Genomic DNA, 18,643 nt, shown 5'->3' with positions numbered 1-18,643 from the left:
TCAGAAATTATTAAAATGCAGAATGCTTCATGCTCACATTATTAATCCAACTCTCTTCTCATGTTGATGTTGGAAGAAGCAAGATTGGAGTAGCTGGTGAGTATTGATCCTGTCCTCAATACCAGTTGCTGAAATGGTCTTTGCGCACATGTTTCATTACCATTCTTGGAGAACTGAAGTTGTAGTCTTAGCAAGCATACTGCCTAGCTGGCAAATATGAATTTTGTCACTATGACAAATAGCATTTATGAGAAAGTAAACTTTAGAAAAATAAAAAAGAAAGTTAGGGAGCAGTGGTTGATCAAGTGGTTGAGCAGTGGTTAAACAAAACACAAGTATGCCTTCCTTTCTGTGCTAATTCTAGGAGAAGGAAGTCAATACAGTTAATGGTGGATAATTATAAAATACTGTGTTACTTTATATAGCCCAGCATATAGCTTGCATAAACACTAAAGATCTTTCATTTAACTGCTTTCAGACACTGGCCGGATAATACTATACTATCTTTGTTAGCTAAATTTGTAGTTAGATAAAGATATGTGAGTTTCAGATTAGTAAGTAGTTCCCAAGACCATCAAGAAGAAATCATTTTTTCTTTAGGAAAAGCATTGCAAAGATAAATTCAGTTTCTTCAGGTGATGCATACAGTTTTTTCCTTTCAGGAAGCACCATGCACAGGGTACAGACAAAAGTCAAAAGAAGGATACTAAAGCTCAAGGGCCTGAGACCTGATTCAAGACAGGAAATCTTCCATTCTGAGTGTGAAGGTTCCAATTCATCTATACCTGTGAAACAGCAGTAAGTATTGTAAAATAAATTAAAAGCATGAGTTGGATTACAAAAATATAATAATATCCCTGTGATATTCCAATCCCTGAAAACAACATGTCACTGCTAACAAATAAAAACCATCTGTTTCCACAATACTAATGAGCAATTTGTTGTGGAGCCAAAATTTTAAAACCTTAAAAAAAAATAATCATCAGGATTGGAGAGAAGGTGACAGTGGGAAAGAGAGAGCTCCATCCCAGTATGTGTAAACAAACTTGTGCATTTTCTTTAGTTTACTGGAGAGTTGGTATGTTTGTCAGTTTTACAACATTTCTCAAGCTACAGTTACAGTTGCAAGGTACAAATATGTATACAATATAGTATGAATATATGGTATGATTATATATACACCATCAGCACCTTGAAACTGCTTAAGCCAGAAGATTTCTGGTCCTTGTGTTATAAAAGTCATCCAATAACCACTTCAAATTTGTAAAAACTAAGCTATTTACTCAATTAGGTTCAAGAACCAGGAGCGAATTCACAAATTAAGAGCAAAGGAAAACAAAATCAAGTCTGTCAGCAAATATAAGCACATAAAACCATCTCAGAGTTGAGAACAGACTATTAGTAGCAAGTCTTCTCTGACCTGACTTATTTGGAGGTATGTGGTTTCCATTATGCTGTTTTTACTGCAGCAGATCTGCACATTAAGGGGACAGAAAAATTTTGTACAAATTTATACAAACCGGGGTGGGAGGGTGCTGTGGCTGAAGTCCAAGGATCAGGAATTGATGAACAAATTCAGTTCATCAAATAAGTAGCAGCATAGTTGGAGAAGCCATGCAGCCTTCTGTATACTTAATGTTCTTCCAAGCACAATAAAGCTCCTAGTTCCTCCATATTATTAACAGAGTGCAAAACACAGGCACAAAAATTTAACGAGTACAATTTTGAAACTAAACTCATCAATGTTTGCTGAACAGAGGGTGATACAAAGATGCTAGCACAGGTCTGCTCAGTGCAAAAAACACTAACAGTCTACCAAGAGCTGGATTTCCCCCCCGCTTATTCACAGTGAATACATTTTCATAAGTCTCTCACCTAATACAGGATTTTATGAACATTATTCCTATATGCAAATATTTCCTCAGAGCAGCTGCAACAGTACATAGGTGCTAGAGAAGTACATTTTCCCCAGAAAAATATATGTAACTAAATAATGATAAATTCTAAAAGAGCACCCTAATCCATTTTGTAGTCACAAGTTGTGCTGACCAATGTTTTCTCCCTCACATTCGCCACATACATAAAAAGGTTTTCCTCCTAAAATGCAAATTAATTTAAGCTTATGTGATCATCAAACTGTATTTTAGGAGAATATGGATGCTAATGTCATAAATAAAATTTAAACCACACATATCTTACTAGTTTACCTATTATAGAATCAAGGAACCATAAACAGGAGTCACCACTGCATAATATATATTTATCCATATATGCAATGTATGTCAAATGTGTTTTTGTTTGAATGATTATGTTTACAGATTTATATCAGTGAAAGATGAAAAACTTTTCCAGTGAGCTCAATCCTACTTCCCTGAGAAAAAAACAAAAACAAGAAACAGCACCAGCTGCTTGGCAGGGCTCTGCAAGAATGATAACATGGTCTCTGAGCACTCTTGTTCAAGCAATGGAATTAATTACTGATGAATACTAACACAGCAATAGCACTGACAACTGCATCACCTATACTGTGTAACAAACAAGCTGTTTGCTCATGGTGACTGCTGTTTTAATGCGGAGCTTTTCCAGAATTATTTTTTGCATTTATTGTACTTCTGGAGTAATATTTGAACTAAGTAGCCGACTGTGTCTAAAACTATGAAACATTTACATCTAGCAAAGATTTGGTAGTAAGGAGAATTTGATATAGCAATAGTGTGCAAACTCATTATTAAATCTACCTGAAACTAAGCACACAAAAAACATTTCCTTAAATAATATCCACACACTAACTTGGGTCAATAGCCAGTAGTGATACAGTCATAATTAGAAAATGAGTATGAACAGGTTCTATAGTTCATTTTGCAAAATTCTCACCACCCTCTGCTTTAACAGACTGCTGTTCATGAAAGATGACATTTATTTCTAAGAGAATGGAGAATGATCAATCTGAATAAAAAACATTAACAAGGGAAGGGGACAAAGGAAGTTCTTAAACAGCTGAGAAGACAAGAGTGGAAGAACAGAAGAGTTAAAATTATCAAAAATCTTTATATAAAAAGTGACAAAGGAAAAACTGCAACCAAAAAAGACCCCAATCCCAAAACCAACCCCCCCCCCCCCCCCCCCCCCCAACCACAAACCCCCAACCACAAGCTCTGCTGTAATTGTGTGATTGTATAAGTGTCTACACTTTTTTGGATAATGTTCCAGATTTGTTGGTCTGGAAATCTGGACAGGAATCTCATGAGAATAAGCTTTCTGATGATATTTTAGATACTCCCAGGTTATAAGCCTGCCAGAAATAATGCAAGAGCAGCCTTTTTCCATAGTATATTTGTACTTAGATTCCAATTCCAGCAGAAGAGTAGGAACTGCAGAGGTGCGTGAACTTTAAAGAGGGAATGATCAGTAATAAAACTTTCTTTCCCCATTCCTCACCAATACACAATAAGGTACAGCCTGAATTTTGGGGCAGACATAAGAGGACTCTGATTTCATTTGAATCACTTCACCCTTTTCTAGTTTTGAAAGAAGTTTTAGTTGGTGCTATTTAAAACAAACACCTGACAGGAGTCACAGCTTTATTCAGTTTGTTGCCAAATGGTTTTCTAATAAAGATCAAGGATTTCTGTCTTTCTTGAGCATTGTGTTGTGACTTCACACACAGGATTCCTGCAGCTTACAGATATGGCTGGTAAATAAAACAGGATGTTACAAAGGTTACCTTCCTTACACAAAACAGGGAAAATAGTTAATTCATTGAAAGACTGTGAAAAGGGATCTGCTATCTATCAGTAACAAGGATAACATGCTTGCTACATTTTGAAAGAAAAAAAACCAACAACTCTGATTTCGTGTTAGTTATCCTTTAATGCTGGCTACAAAAATAGAGGTAGTTACATTCCTGCAAATGATCACATAAATAGAATTACTGCACATATATCTTGCACTTCTTTAAAGGGATGCAACTTAGAAACAGGTCTTCTGATAATCATGCTCTCATGCAATCAGGATAAAGTAAGTCAAAAGGTCTACTGGGGGAGAAGGTTTCTGGCTCAATCATCCTTTGCATTATCCATATAGGTTTGTTGAGCAAGGATTATTCTATGCTTTGTTTTATTACAACATATACTCTCAGGCTATATGTGGAAAACACAGAAAGTTCTTCCAGAGGGTTGCAGAGAAGTGAGAATCCTTATCCTAAAGATTTGGGGATAGAGACAGCTTTGGAAAGGCAGCAGTCCAAGACTCTCAGAGCACAGAAAAAGAAATTAAGATATATTTGGTTGCTCCACAGAGATTATGCTAGATGAAAGAGAGTCCATAGGATCAGACGGAACACAAAGGAAATGAGAATGAAAATAATTACACTTCAATCTTTTTTTTGCTGTTTTTAGCTACAAAACAAGGTGTAAATACTGGCAATTTCACAGGAGCAGCACTGTTTTCTCTTTGAAAGCTGAGGTTCTCCAACAGTGGGGCAGGAAAGGCAGTTGAATCTCTTCGAACAGACGGCAGTTGCTTGATAACTTGATGACCTTCCTGTTAAGCCCAAAGGGCCACAAACACAGAGAATCCATATGACCCGTGACATCTTCAAACACTGGAAGTTGTTACCAAGTGCCCAATGTCAGGAAACAACTGTCTGTCTGTGACAAGCTAAGTTCATCCCCCTCTGTGGGACTGGAACTAATTTATTTTTTACCGGAGTATGGTTACAATCTCTCTCTTGAGAGAGTCAAGAGAAAGATTTTCAGCAATCCATTGTAGGTTACCTCATTGGAAACCCAACAGAAATAATTTTTAACCACACTTGTGGTCCCTTTCCTGGCATGACATACACCCAAGAAACCTAGTGCTCTTTCGAATGGTCACCCTCTAAGAAAACCCAGCTGATTTAAAAAATCACCACATGCAATCCTCTTGACAGGTTCAATGCTCTAAGCATTTAAGTGTTCACTTTTTAAAGTTACAAATGGATTCTGGAAATCCACATGTATTTCTTGGAGCTTTTTCAGTTCAAAAAACTGCTTACATCCATGCACATAAGATCACATGGTGTTTTAGGAGGAACACATTAACAATTGTGCTGTAGTTAATGTGACAGAAATATTGTTGACTGGTATTAATTAGTTGCTTTATTTTTACATTAAGCAGTGTAAACTCCCCTTCCTATACCAAGTGATATATTAATAGTCTTTGTTAAGAGGATACAAATAACGTTAGGCATGGTAAATCTGAGCACCCTCTTATGTCTTCACCTTTCAAAAGGAGCAGTGGTTTGGGCCCAGTGGACAAAAGACGTTTTCTCCAACACATACTTTGTCTTCAATATTTTCTTGCCAGACACTAGCTTTTTTTCCCCCATTTGTAACTCCCTTTAAATTGTTGCTGGTTTTGCAAACCCTTGGCCTTGTTTTGTGCTCTGCATATCACCCACATAGTTTCACTAAGTGTGTGGAAATGTCTAAGTACACTACTTGTGACTTCAAGTATTTTGTAGGATTGAAGACTCAAAAGCCAAATGGAGTCAGAGAGCTGAAGAAAAACAGTTGGTCTCTAACATTTCTAATGAGCCATTTGTCAAACTGGATGAAAGCTGTACACTTTGGAAAAACTTTTGATGAGCAGCATTCATTCAAATCTCATCCACTGACACTTCATGTCACTTAATACCTTTCTTATTCTGCAAGAACCAGACTCACATGTATACTCCTGTAGTGGCCAATTCCCCCACCCCCCCGTCCTTGCACGCAAAAGGCAGCAGCACCGAGACATGCTGTAGGATACGCAGCTGCCAGACTTCCCCCTCACAGTTCTGCTAACCTCAATACTGACCTACAGTACCCTTAGTTTTCCATTCGTTAAACTCTGTTACACAAATATAGCCCAGTATTCCAAATTAGGCTGTGTTTATTCCAAGAACACAAAAAAGACCATTTTCACATCTAAGAAAATGCTGTGTCTTGATTAATGATTGAGACATTTTCATACAATGCTGAAAACTTATACAGTTTTCATCAGCACCCCAAATCCCTGTGGATTGGTTTCTAGTCTATTCTACTAATCCCTGGATCCCAATCCCAAATTCATGTCTTCCCAAATTCGACTGAATCCTCTTGCTTGAACTGCTTAATTCACATCAGCTGGAAACCTTCTTAAATGTTTGCAGCTGTGCCCATTAGTGGGTGTCCTTCAGCTACAGAGTTGTTAATTTAATCACACATCACAGAAACAGTCCACAATTGCTTCAGAGGCCCACTAGGTGCTATTTCTTATCTTCACCTTTTACATCAGACAGACCCTTTGGATTCCAAGTGTTATAAATTGCAGAAAAAACCCCCTGTATGTCAAAAAGCAGCACTGCAAATAAGCTGTTTTCTTGTCAAACTTCAAAAGCAAAATATTTTTCTTTTAAAGGATCTATCTAGACTTTCAAATTCAACAGCCCATCATAAGCTTCTGTGACTTTATTTTGCTAAGTTGACTAGAGCTAATCTGCAGTTTGATAGTGAAAAATTTAGTGGCTCTTTTTCTCATTACCAAGGATGATAAATAAATACTGAATACTTACAAAATATATAAATGTGTTATAAATACTGAAAAGCAGCTTTCCACAGAGCTATTAGGTAAAATTTGTATTTCATCAAATTGAACTTTGTTAGAAAATGGGCAGTTCATAGCCTTACAACACTAATAATAGGGTGCTGACAAATGAAACAAGCTGGTAAATATAAAGCTTGTTCATAACAAGATTGCACAAGAAAATATACTGTAATGACCCTGTCTTGAACATCCTGTAATAGCCCATTGTTCCTCTCTATTACTCTCATTCAGCAATTTTTTTTTAATAGCGGATGCATCTCAGCAAAGGAACCAGTGTAATGTGGGATTGCACGTGCACAAATCATGCTACATAATAGAGGTGAGAAAAAGACCCTGGCACACTGAGAGTTTTGAGTGGGCTATTAACTGGACATGGAGCCTTACAAAACCAGCCCACATCTTTGCATAACTTGACTAAGACAAATAAAAATATTTGCCTGAAGGATTTGTAAACACTGAGAAGGTAGCAGAATCATTACACCTATGAAGGGCAACAAATTACAAGAAGAATGGGAATGAAAAAGGAAAATCATACATTTAAATTCTGAGAGATCATGGAGTCTTATAGTCAGTACATTCAAAGTTAGCATGGTAACAGAAATAGGAAGAATCCTTCCCTTGTATAGATGAAGAAGAGATGTGGTAATAAATATCTTCCATGTGTGACAACTGGATGTTTCACCTTCACTCTGTATGAGAAACGATGAGCTAACATCACTTAACTAGATCATGTACTGAAACCCAGCATCTGCTTTTGTTGCCAAATTAAAATACTGAATAGACAATTAATTTAGCAACCCTACTGTGAATTCATTCATACACACAACTCCAAATACAGATTTCTCACCATCGAAAAGAATCCTTCAGTTTATCCAAGTGGCTATGCATGTAAAGAAATGGCTTTTGACTGACCACAGGATACCTGACTCAGCTTTGTCTTTGCAATTAGAAGGTCATGCTAAAGACAGAATCGTTCCATTTACTGATTTGTTCACAGTTTACTTTTCTATGGGAACTACATTTTGAGGTTCAGATTTTTTTTTCTTTGTGCATTTGTCTTTCCTTCCATCATTTTATCTTCCTTGCTTCCTTGCTACTAGACTTCATCGTTTTACTGTTACTTAGTGCTCAAGGAAGGAGGAGTTGGACAACTGTCCTGTTTAAAAGCTGTAAATGTTTAAAAATATAAAAGCTTGGAAATCTAGGAAACACAAGGGCTAAAGAAATTGCAAAAATAAAATAAAACCCCCAAACCTCTGGCTTAAGAAGTCCCACACTCCTGCATGGTATAATGCTATTTTTTAACACTTTGGTTTGGCAAATGCGCATTCCCTGAGGAAGCTGAGTTATCATGGATAACTGTCTATCTTGCCAGTCTGTTTTCATTGGACAAAATGTATTTCAACAGTATCTTTTCTCCCCTTGCCTAATCTAACTTAGAAAGCTTATTGCAATCAGTACCTAAATCTGCTTTGAATCTGGGCTTTTTTGGTGCTGACTTTACCCTAACTGTATGCACTTAATGTTACACATGACAGTATACGTTGATGTGCTCTGGTGCCCCAGTGCCCCCACAAAGACAGCACAAGTATTTTGCCATCCTTCCAACAAACCTGAATTACTGCCATGTCCTTCACTGGGCTGTAATGTGACTCTAGGAAAAGCTTAGCATGTCAGCAGACTATTTTATCTCTGTAACTCTAAATAAAAAGCGTCCAGTTAAACTACATTGGCTGAATTCTACCCTTGGATTGCATGCACAGTTTTTAGAAGAGAGATCTTCTCTAGAGAAGAAACTCTACCTGTACAACCTCTTCTGAAATAATTGTGGGAGGAAAAAAAACCCCAAAAAACAAAAAAGAAAAAAGACCTAGGTCCAGCAGCTACCCCAGTGGTTCATGCTAAGAGGTTAAAAACATCTGAATGTTTTTCTAGCACATCCAGCATGCGGGGTGGGGGGACATAAGGCTCTTGTAAGACTGTGCTGTGACTTCCGCAATCAATCTAAGAATGACATTATCAAGATTTGAAGACTGCTCAAATCTCCTCCTTTAGTCAGAAATTAAGCATTTGCAGTATGAGAAACTAAACATAAATTTAAATGAATATAAATGAATACCCAGTGATTGTACTCCAGATAGAATTGTTTGATCTGCCAATTACAACCATTACTCGTTTTATATAAAACCTATATTGTGATAGCAAATAGAAATGAACAAATTTTCTATTTCTACTTTGCCTACTGATGTATAATTTGTGTCAATGTTAATTACACTTACAACATTACACACAGAAAATGATAGAAGGGATATAATCTTTCAGATCTCCCTTAGTGAAAACTGATGGGAGTATGAGATTTCCCAGCTCTGCGGGGTAGGGAGAACACTGCAATAGTGGAGTTTAACTTGATGCGAGTTCTTATTCTCATTTGTGTATTGGTTTCCAAAGTTGCTCTTCTCTAGGACTATAATTTTCCCTGTTTGTTTTCAGCAGAAAGGCTTTTATTTCCTGATGCACATACACGATTAACAGATTAGAAAAGTTTTTTTTTTTTAAATCCTTCTTTACCCACTCCTTCCAAAACAGGGCAGGGAGGGTGGGAACCAAAGGAAAAAAAATAAATAACAAAACCCCCACAAACCTCACACTACACTGGCATGCACATAACCACAAGAAAGGTTACAATTTAGTTCAGTGTTTAAGTGCCCACTCAGTGTTAAGCATGTGCTTTTTCCGATTGCTGCTAGCTACATAGAAAAAAAGCACAATCCTGGTGGCCTTCTTTCAATGTATTATGATGCAATAAACAACACATTTAATAAAAAAATGAAAAGCACAGAATGGTGGCCATGCAGGGAGTACTTGAATAGCACTCAGGAAAGAGCCTTAATTTTGGCTTTCCTGAATTTGTTTAAACTAACTTCTTCCCGAATAAATACTAAATCAATTTTTAAAAGTTTACCGATCTTGATACTCTATTACGGTACACACATCTGTTGTTCCTCTTCAAGGAAGATGACTACGAATTTCAACATATAGTCATTTATGGAAAGGGTTCTTACCCCCGCCTTCCCCTTCCAAGAAACTAGACCTGTGAAGACAGACATTTCTCTTTGAGAGGAAGGATAAGGCAGAGGTTAATTTCATCTGCATGAGCCAGTGTAGGATAAGCTTTTGGAAGCATTGTCAAGCCACATTCTTAATGCCTGGCAAAGTGACTCATTCAGAGTCATCACAGGAAAGGAAGTTGAATAGAATAAAAAAACGGAACAGGATGGGGGCTTGAACAGGAGAAAGAAGTGAGAGAAAGGAAACTGGATTGTTTAAAGTGGCCTGAGGTTACAAGTTCTATAGCGAGATGATTTTTTAAAAAAATATATGTGTAAAATATATCTATACACATTTAAAAAAAAATATACAAATTTATGCATATATAAAAATACATGTATGTGTGGATTGCCTTCCAAAGCTGCCTGCTGAGGTATTTGTTTCAGTACAAGGTGGCATTAACACAGTACAGGAAATAAACAAGAATCACCTGTAGAAACCCACAAGTTTTTAACAATCATGCTCCTATTCCACATAATATGGACTCCACAGATTATGCAGTTATACACTCATGCGAAAATCCACCAGAATGCAACACACGCATTGTCATACCATGCACTAAAGAAACACTCTGCACAATAAACAGGACTTTTTTCTATTAAAAAAAATAAAAATATAGCTTGTACTTTCTTGTACTAGCAACAGTGCAACATGAAAAAGTTTCTCTTCTCCAAATATTTTTACTGTGAAACTTTGGATAATTAGCCACCTATCATGTCAATTTTAGCTAATTCAAACAGAAAACAATATGTAGACAGTTTCAATAAATACATTCACTTACAGCAGCATACTGCAGAGCACCTCCTTGGATTCAGTGTAACTGAAAACATAGTACTTGTGCAGCTAGAATTTCCAATGACAAAGCCAATAATTTTGGTTCCCAGAGAAGATGACAAAAGCATTTTTTAAGATCATAAAGGCAATATTCACCTGATTCCCAGCTCTTTATGTTTCAAAATTGACACCTGTGAGTAAAGCTTCTCATTGTATAATCCAATAGTAACTACTGTGTCATTTTTCATGTTCAAAGGGATACACAGAAAGATGAATACACCTGTTAAATCATGTAATTAAAAAAACCCCAAACTTAAAAATTAAAAAGGCATGCATGGTCAAAAAATTATCCATGAAAAATGTATTAGAATAAATACTTTTAAATTCTACATCTCATCTCCCAAACAAATTTATCTCTGTTTGTGAAATAGTCCTTATTTAATCCCCAGAGTGACACCTGCTGGATTTCACTAACAGAAACAAAAAGGCAGATATCCCCATTATACAGAACATTTCAGGATAGTCATTGTAAAAATGTGCCCTTTTAGTCATAAAAGGTTGCACAGTATCATATTTTTTGCTCCGTTTAAGGCAGTAAAAATCAATACATAGGTGCAACCATAGAAGAAAGAAGCATTATGTCCAAAGCTCTTACTGATTTCTGAAATATGGATTTTCAAATTTCTATCTAGGAAGGATTATAGAGCATAACATTGGGAGACAAACTATATATTCATGTCTGATAATATTAATAAGAAAAATATTTGCAAAGCCTAAAACAAATGAGTTTTGGTATAACAAATACATTCTTAGTACATCTTTTGCTTTGCTTTAATGAAACTCTACCAGCATCGCCAGTATTAAAATAATACAAAACTTATTAAAATCAATTTCCAAGATCTTACCACAGTAATGGAGGAGAAAAAAAAGTGAGGGGAAAATCTAATCTACAAAAAGTGATATATTATGCCCATACAAGCATCAAGGTTGTGCAGTTTTCAAAGTCAGAATTATCTAAAGAATATGTGGAAAAGATGATATAGTTTTTAGGAACTAGAAAGATATTCAGCCTAAACACATCTGATGGTTTACCACAGTATGAGAGGTAGCTGCTCTGAACATAATAATAATTAAAAAAAAAAAAAAAATCATTAATCACTGCGTTTTGCTCCTTGTCCTTGGTATTATATGGGAAGTCAGACTAGTACGGGCTTCATTAAACAAAACTCTGTCACTAATTTTGTTTGGGATATTGTTTAAATATGGCCTGCATGATTCAGCCATAAATCCAGAAATACAACTTTGTTTTATTTTCTAAAATTCAGTTAGTATCTTAATGGTCAGCTACAGCTTAATAGTGGCCAAAACTGTCAGAAAAGTCTTGGGTGACATCTATGCTATATTAAAAGATAGCAGCTTCAGAGACACATGAAAGTTTACACCAGCTGAGAATCTGTTTTCTTTTCTTGAAGTTAAGTACTTTGCTTCTCCCATGGAAAGTCTTTTTTTAATGCATTACATTTAGTTAAGTGCATTTCAAATGCATCTTTCCAAGGAAAAGCAATTCTAAATAAATCACTTCTGTTGTTTTGGACAGCATAGACTGCAGCAATGATTGAAAGTGTTTGCACAGAACTAGGGCAGAAAAAGAATGACTTTGCTGGGAAAATGTAAACAGTATAAACAAGCTTGGGAGACTAAGGCAGATATGCATGAAAGAGAACCGTGAAAACAAAACTTTGAAAATGTGAAAGTTTAGAATCTGGGCAAAACTGGAAGGCTAAAATAAGACAAAAAGAAAAAGTATTGCTAAAAACAAATGCTCTAATGGAAACAAATTTAATAAGAAGATCTTATATTGTACTGCACTGGCTGTGGAATTCTCCATTAAGATAACAGGTAAGCACTAGGCTAATTTCTGCTGCTCTTTGTGCAAGCGTATTATACTGAAAACATTGGAATTGCCAACGTGAGTACTAAAAAGAAAAAAAATGGATTGTGAACACCCATGGAAAACTTTCTCATTTTTTTTTTAAATATTAAAAGGAAACAACATTCAAATGTATTCAATTTAAAATATTAACATTCATGACTCACAGTTTTCTAGACAAACGATGAGGTTTAGGACTAATTTACTTTGAAAGTCTCTTTTAAAATGTACATGTTCTCTCTTTAGATACATTAGGAATAATAAAAGTCAGCATGATATAGACCCACATGTATTGTGCATATGTACATAGAAATAATATATTATATATACTATTATATGTCTAATACACATAAACACATACACAGACACACTTCCAGTTTTATATTACTGCTTAGAAGTTATTTGTTTGTCAGCTCACATCTGTTTTGGTAAAGGAAGCATTCAACACTTCCTTGGCACAGTGGTATCAAGGATATAGTTAATTCCAGAGCTCTGACAATTTGCTACACCAAAGACTTAAAATATTTTCCAGTAACAGAATAGTTACATGAGCAACTAAGAGACTGTTTTCCATAAGTGTAAAGCTTAACTGAGGAAACTACTACATATGAAACCCAATGACATAGCTACACATGCTTTTAGAACAGAGATGACTGTAGCACTGAGGTAATGCCAATATTGTGTACACACTCTGTAGGAATGACAGCTAATCAGAAGCACAGAAGGAATTTTGCTAGCAGATCAAGAACACTGTAAACACATTGGGAACAGATGGGAACAACTTCTTAAAGAGAAATTCTATTTTGTTTTCCTAACTGTAGACTCGGACATCTCATTGGAGAAATTCCTTCAATTGCTTTCATAAATAGCTTATGTTATGTTCAGTGTTTACTATAGAAGTGACTAGATATATACTGTTTAAATATCACTGTGTGCATGTTATTATTAAAAACATATTGATAACAATAGTTTCTTCCAATTGACTGTGGACTGGTTTGAATCTTTTATCTGCATGATTTCATGGACTCTTGTGGGCCCAATCCTACCCAGCTCTTGCACGTGCCAGGAATGCTATTGGAAGCAGCTGATTAGTTTGAATGCACAGAATATAGAACTAAGTTAGTAATTACATTGGTGGCCAAGGAAATGTATCAGTGTGCTTTCTTCCCTCAGTTTTGTTCTTAATTGTATCCTAGTCTAAATCTGGATTGCAATATCCAGACAGCCCACAGAACAATAATGCATTCCCAGAGCAGGTCCCTTTATTTAGCCAGATAAGACATTAGTCACCAAGAACGAGACATGCAGGTTTGTGGTTTTCAACCTGAGCATACGAAAATCATAGAAGCTGTCAAAAACCAGCTGCCAACAGACTGCAGAATGCAAGTGACTGGATGGGTGCTGTATATGTAATTCCTTCAACAGAAAAATACCCACGTTGAGGAATATCTTGCCCTTTGAGAGTCAGTGGAAAAATTCCCACTGGCTCTTAGTGGGCCAGGATTTCAACAGTTGTGTTGTATCAGGAAAAGCCAATTCAAAGGGACAAACACTACATTTCTTAATGCAGAGCAAGACTCCAGCCGATCAGGAATTCAGACTACGGTAACATTTGAAGTTGACAGGACATACATCATGCGATTCTTGAACTTGCAATGCACATTGCGTATTCAGGTACTTAGTTTTGTCCACTAAAAAGTGCAGTCACATTGTTCTACACTGCTATTCTGCCACTGTCTTTTTGCATAATCTGCAAATAATGTAGATTCTGGCATTGAACCTGTAAATGCATACATGCCTGACACTTCTGTGTGGGCAGTCCCACCACAACCTAAACCAGTTACTTGAGAAGAGCATAAATTAAGAATCTAAATCATTTAGCTGAAATACTTCTGAAGACAGTTGTTCCTACTGCAGTGATCATTAAAACAGCATCAAGACTTTTTATCTGAAGTGTCATCTTGTTTGATTTAGTATCACCACGTGCCTTTTGTGCTGGAGATTTTCAAAGTCAGATAAAGACTTTGGGATTGCTCCTATATGCAGTCAGGTCAGTGAAAGTTTAAGCAGGCTACAAAAGTAAATACTGTGAAAATACTGATCATTATTTTTAATTGAGAATTTCAGACCATATTGCAGCATGCGTACTTGGAAAGAAAACACAGGGATTCAGATCTGGTCTTACTCATATTTAGCCAGACCTAGCGTGTCTCCTTTCAACGTAGGGAAAGGACCTCAAATTCAGAGCACAACAATCAGGCTTTTAGCACATCACTGATCTGAACGGGTTTAAACCGTTCTATGCATTATCACTGCAAATGAATGACAAGGTGCCCAGTATGCACAATATGACTGGAAAGACTGCATTGGCACAACTGTAAGAGCAGGAAAATCTGTCCCCAGGGTATCTGGCATAAGTTTATTAAGGTAGAGAGCAAAAAAACCCTCAGCTATTTTTATTTTTATTTCAACCTCAGCCCCTATAAAACAGACGGATGACTAAATGAATCATTGTAGATCAAATCCAAGTGTGATTTATAGCCTACGCTATTTCTTAACTATCCTTCAGAAACAGGATTTCTTTTCCTGGTTCTACAGATCCATTGCTTACACACACAAGCAAATGACTAGATGTAGCAATCTCAGTAAAGCAACCGTATTTGTAAAAACAGAGGATCTCACATCTCTTCTGAAAGCTGAAGAAGTGGCAAGACTCTTAACTATCTCTCAGTTGATACTGGAAGGCACAGAATCACACACTCCCCACTGTTTCTGAAAGAAGTGAAATAGCGGACAATTACCTTTCAATAAACCAGTTTGGTGTTTGTGGGAAAAATCTCAAACAGTAACACCCTGGCACGTGTACAAGCTTCAAACTCGAGCTAACTTCTTGTCAAGAGAACAAGGTCCAAACAAAACAGAAGCTTTATCTTTTTAGTTGTGTAATTACAACACAAAACCTAATTATGAAATAACTCAAGTATGACCTCTTTCCGGTACAATAATGTCAATAAGATTAAAGGAATATTCAGTAGGAAAATCCACACCACTTTATCACCTAATTCAGCCTCTCTTGAAAGAGCTCCAGTTGTACTGAATTAGTCTTAAAGACCCTTTTCAAACCAATGAGCCTCTAATTCTCTCCAGATGCAAAGACAGAAATTCGGTTAGCTAATATTAGAGGTTTTAGACAGAATCCTTTAAGTACTGTTCAGGGTATTTTCATCTCCCTTTCTACCTATTTATCGCCGATTGCTTCCTCAAGGCTGTACTACACCACCGCTGGTTACAAAATCAGCTCAACGTTTCGCTCACTAAAAATAAACGAAGCTTTTCCTCATGCCCCTTTCTCCCCGCAGATTACATATCACACGCTGAGGTTAACGCAAAAGCACGTACACACGCGTAACCGCAAACGCATTCGGACGGCGCAAAAATATTGTTCCCGGGTGAAAACAATGAAACCGTTTCGATCACTACTCACCAGGCTGAGTTTCTAGGAGAGCGGTTCCAGATCAATCAGCTGGAGCTCCCTTTTCAGCGAGGCAGAAAGGAGAGATGTTTCGTCCCCTCCCGCCCCGGCCACGGAAGAGACAGAGCTACGCGAGCCCGATCCTCCCGCCGGCTATAATCCAGTTACCGAGGCCGGTGGCTGCAGGGGGAGAGGTGCCCCGGCCGCGCCGCGCTGCGCTCCGCTCCGCCGAGAAGCGCCGCCGCGGGCAGCGCCGGCAGCCGGTCAGATTGTCAGCGACGGCCCCGAAACATCAGCGCTTCCTGTTACATCACCCTGACCCCGCCCGCAGCCCGCGCGGAGTTACTCTCCTCTCCCGAAGGGCACGTCCCGGGGAAGCCGGGCTGCGCCGGTGTTTCCAGGCGGGAGAGCGGAGCTGCCCGAGTCCCCAGCGTCGCCGCCTGCTCCTCTCGGGACGCGGCCGGCCCGCGCCGAAACCGTTGGTCGGAGAATAACTCGCTCGCTCGCTCGGCTGGGAAGGAGGAGACCACGGGACCCGTCTTTGCGCGTAGCGAGCCGGTGCGGTTCGTCCTCCTCCTCGAACCAGACCCAGAGAAATAAATCACTTTGGACCTTTACGCAGAGACAAGTAATACACAATAGCTGCGTTCCTCCTTAGTGTCACTGACCTGACCCACCTCTGCCAGAAACTGCAGGGGCTGCCTTACGTCCTGCACCGTAAGCGCTGAAAAGCTCTGCGGAGAAATACTTTCGTTCCTCAAACGTAAAACTGCATTAAAGGTCGGAATCGAATTCGCAAATTCAAGCGAGAGCATAGCTTAAAGCGCCGCTTTGTTTTACACCCGAGAAAAGACCCTGTATTTAAGTAACCAACTCTTTGAAATACCAAGGGTAGAAAAAAGGCAGCAGGAATATCACTATTGCTGCACAGATCTCTAGGCTGCATTTTTTTTAAATGCTGGTGATTCGGAAGCACAAGTATGAGCTTCCCACTTTGAAACCACCATAACTGAAGGCAAAACAAAACTAGTGGCGGTCCTTCTACTAGCTTCAAAGAACTTTCTATCAGGACCTAAAAACGTTTCTTTGAGAGCGTTTATCACTTGTTCTTTGCACAATTGATACCTGTCCTACAGACGGAATCTGGGCTCTCCGAATCAATAGACAGTTGCTGCGTGCACAAGACAATACTATGCTGAACAAAGGGGGAGTTCACGGAGCGTTAAGCTCAAATATTATTAACACCTCTAACACCGGTACTCCTTAAGGAAGGCCATAAGGACCTCCGACAGGTCATGGTTTCCCAAGTGCTTATCAAAATTATAACCACTTAATTTGCTTATGAAATAAGATAAAGTATCCTGCTTTCTTCTCACTACCTGTTGCTCATCCACCTTTTTTACCAGCAGAAACATTTGTGGAACAAGTTGTGAACTGGATAAGGGAATTCATCTAGCCATTGAAAATCTTTCCTTCAAAAAAACCAACCAAACAACAACAAAAAACAGCAAGAAACCCAAAACTAAGGAAAAAAAAACCAACCTAGAACAAAAAACCAACCACAAGCCAGGGTCAGGAAAAATCGGAGGAGGGGAAAGAGGGGCAGGAATACTTTAAATCCATATGGCCGCTGGATAATATGAATTGTGAAATCACACTCCAGGGTCAGTAAAAGAGCAGGCATATGCCTTTAATACTCATTTGGCATATGCGATTGTTGGTGCTTCTAAGGATCTTACATCAACGGGAGAATGTTTGAATTTTATAATGAGCGAAGAACTAAGAACTGGCACTCTAAGCTTCTAGGCAACGTAAACAGACAAAACCCGAGGATTAGCTCTGATTCTGAAGAGCGATAGAAATTAACCTCTCTGAAATAAGCGATGTCACCTCAGGTAGTAGAATTTCATCAGAGGTGAGCGCGGTTGCATTATTTTAGAGCTATTAGGTCTAGGCTATAGATTACAACATGGTATTTTACACATTGTAACCTGGAAAATAACCCATGTATTCCAGCCGAGCACACACGTTCAAGGCAGGCGCCTGAACTGGCTGGAGAGATTTATTACACAGGCCGTGTCTGATTTGGCATGTCAAATTCAAGTGGAGTTGGGTGGGGTTTTGGGGTCTTTTATTTTAGTTCCAGAGTCTTACACTCTACTTCTTTAGCTATCATTGGAAGTTTCCTACTTCTACTCTACAGGTATTTGAGACATCTCAGCTGGTGTAATCTGCACTTCAAAGACGCAGAAGGCCCCCGCGCTACTTCAGCTACCCCCCCTTCGGGCTGAAAGGCACGTAAATTACACCGATACAGGCTGCCCTGGTTATCAACAGCGTGGGTGTGAGCGGTTCAAAAGGGATCTAAATGAGCACAACTGACCGTGCTTTAACCAAGGAAAGCTTAAAACCACGCAAAGGGGGGGAAAAAAACCCAAACTAATTCCACCTCCTAGCACAAATCTCGATCTGATCTGAAAAGTTCAAGGATAAACACGGTTCTGCAAATAACGAGACTGCTCCTCGTCCCCACGGTCGGCTCCGAGAATCCCTCTCTCTAGCGTTGCAGCTCTGACAAACGCCTGCCGGCCAGGGGACGGCCGGGGTGGGCTGGCTCCCCCCCGCCTTTTCCCTCCGGACGGGCAGTCCAGCCTCGGCCGTGCCCGGGGCAGCGGGGGCGCCGGCCGCCGCGTTTCCCGACCCCGTTGCGTTGCAGAGCCCTCGCTGCCCCTCTCCGGGGGTGCCCTGCCGCG

The sequence above is a fragment of the Haliaeetus leucocephalus genome, unplaced genomic scaffold (assembly GCF_000737465.1).
Source record: "Haliaeetus leucocephalus isolate CR32 unplaced genomic scaffold, Haliaeetus_leucocephalus-4.0 Scaffold880, whole genome shotgun sequence".
In the NCBI taxonomy this organism is placed as follows: Eukaryota; Metazoa; Chordata; class Aves; order Accipitriformes; family Accipitridae; genus Haliaeetus; species Haliaeetus leucocephalus.
Note: the sequence above shows the minus strand (reverse complement) of the source record.